General features: G+C 43.7%; 1 non-coding gene across 1 annotated transcript; it reads right to left on the reverse strand.

Annotated features, from left to right (window-relative positions):
* Window positions 1-1,498: 1,498 nt before the first annotated feature.
* LOC138526650 (U6 spliceosomal RNA) lies at window positions 1,499-1,605 on the reverse strand. The gene has a single exon (XR_011283684.1). It is a non-coding gene; the product is annotated as a U6 spliceosomal RNA (small nuclear RNA).
* Between the last annotated feature and the right edge of the window lie 709 nt (window positions 1,606-2,314).

The following is a 2,314-nucleotide window of genomic DNA, read 5'->3' on the forward strand; positions in this document are numbered from 1 at the left end:
AGGTACTGCCCAGCCTTTCTGGTAAATATATCTGTGCATGGTTGAGAAACTCCCACCCAAGTATTTTTGAAAGTCTCTGCTCTCTGGTAAATATTTGGCTAGTCAGAATTAAAAGCTGAAATCAATAACAGAATCAAGTCTGGAGTAGATAGGGACAGTTGCAGTGAATGGCTGGTGTCTCCTGTCATGATCACTCAGTGTCACAGGCAGCTCGGAATCCACCGCACTCCCTTCTTGGGGCATGAATGAGTATTCCTGGACCATGTGGGATCGAAGAACTGGAGAAAAAGGAGCCGAAATCAGGGACAGATATAATTATAATTGTTATTTATGACGTGCTTAATACCAGCGAATTGTTTCTAAGCATGGGATCGGGGTTTGAACAGGGTCAGGCTGGGCTATAAAATTGTCTCGGAGTCGTGCACCAATGAAAAAGTGGCCCACATTTGCAAATGGCTATTAATCACAGTTGCAAATGGCTATTAATTCCTTTTGTGGCACTGTTTGAATAGTAACCAAGGGGGATTTAAAAAAAATAAAATGTGATGTAAATTGTACATTTTAAAGAATATTTCTTCAGCAACACTGGTCAAAACTAGTACTAACCCCATAGTAAAGTAACTCATCAAACGGGCGCACATTGGCCAAGAAGTGTCCCACTTTGACCAAAAGAACTGGCCCACACCAGCATTTTGTGTTTTTGGTTCGGCCATGGAGGACACTGCACAGGGGCAGTGAGTACTGAGCTGTATGGGAAGGGTGTTGCCTACTTACTGTTACATGATTGGGTGAAAGAGCATCATCATAGCCAGAAACTGCGGGAAACCTCCTTGTTCCCTTGCTAGCTCCTTCATATGAATCCATATAGAAGGATAAATACTTTACAGTTAAGTTGGAACATACACAGTTGGGAATGGCATGTAATGTTGTTACTACCTACGAACATACTTTCATACATAGCAGTAATAGCATGTATTTGTTATGCACGTGTTTTAGTGAAACGAGTTTCCATTCAATTTCAAATGGGGCAGCACAATGGCAGCCATGTGGTGGAAATCGAGCAGGGATAGCAGCTTTCAACAATACTTGGACAAGAAGAGCGACATGGGTTGGGCAGAACTGGGACAAGAGGCAGCTTGAACATGTGTTACAGTGGTAATGCAAGCACAGATTATTAAGTCCGGTATATGTTGTGCATTTTCTTTTAAATCAATGAGCCAACCTGATGTTTGCTGTACTAGAAATCGGAGCTTGTGCCTTGGAGTGCGTGAGATCTGGAAAAGCATTTTATTTAACTAATGGGCATGTGGATTTCAGCAGAACAATCTCCCGGATACAGACCCACCCTGTCTCTCTCTCTCTCTCTTTCTCTACAACTTGCCTCTATTCCTCCCTCTCATTCTGTCTTTCTCTTCCGACTACTACCATTTATCTCTCTCTTTCCACCCCCTCTTTACTCTTCTCTCTTCCGCGCTCATTCTCTCTATTTTTTTTCTTTTTTTTACTGGAAAGCTTCACAAATTGGCATGTCATCCTTGCGCAGGGGCCATGCTAATCTTCCCTGTATCGTTCCAATTTTAGTATATGTGCTGCCCAAGCAAGCACTATTTTATTTATTTATTCATTGTGCATTTGCTACCAGAGACACATGCGGCCTCTACTGTGCATGTTTAGTAGCCACGTGTGGCCTCTCTAAAGCTCCTGCATGTGTACATGCCCGTGAACTGCCACATGTGGCAGCGTTTGATATGTGCACTCATTGTAGAACTCTCTTGCAGCATTTGAACAGCTACTAGGACACATCCTGGCACAACGAAATCGCTGGAGACAACAAGGGACACTCTGAGTGACGACTAACCAAAGCTAAGTGCTGCACTACCTAAGGTGTGTTTATTATGTTGCTGTGCCTTTGTATACTGCTATAGTGATATTGTATATGTGTGTGTAGAGTCAGATGCAGGGACGTGTGTTTCTATGAGTGAAACAGCTTGCTGGAAGCGTGCGCAGTGGTCAAAACCTTACCCTAACATCACCAACCTATCCATAACCTCTCCCTAAACCTCATTCCATTTTCCCTACTTCCCCCCTTCCCATCCAACCATCGTCACCCTAATCCTCCTTCCCTGCTGGAATTGAGCAGCCCTGTATAAGCATCGAATTGCAGCAGGTCCCAAAACCGCAGTGGGGGTGGTTGGTTCATGCCACTCCTGCGCATCGAAGCTGTGGACCCTGTCCCCGAACTGTATGCAAAGATATGTTATTTTATGAGTTGTGTTGTGATGTAATATTTGAGCATAAATACAACTGGCAAGAT

Source organism: Ambystoma mexicanum, chromosome 7p, assembly GCF_040938575.1.
Source record: "Ambystoma mexicanum isolate Mex_15411 chromosome 7p, UKY_AmexF1_1, whole genome shotgun sequence".
Lineage (NCBI taxonomy): Eukaryota > Metazoa > Chordata > Amphibia > Caudata > Ambystomatidae > Ambystoma > Ambystoma mexicanum.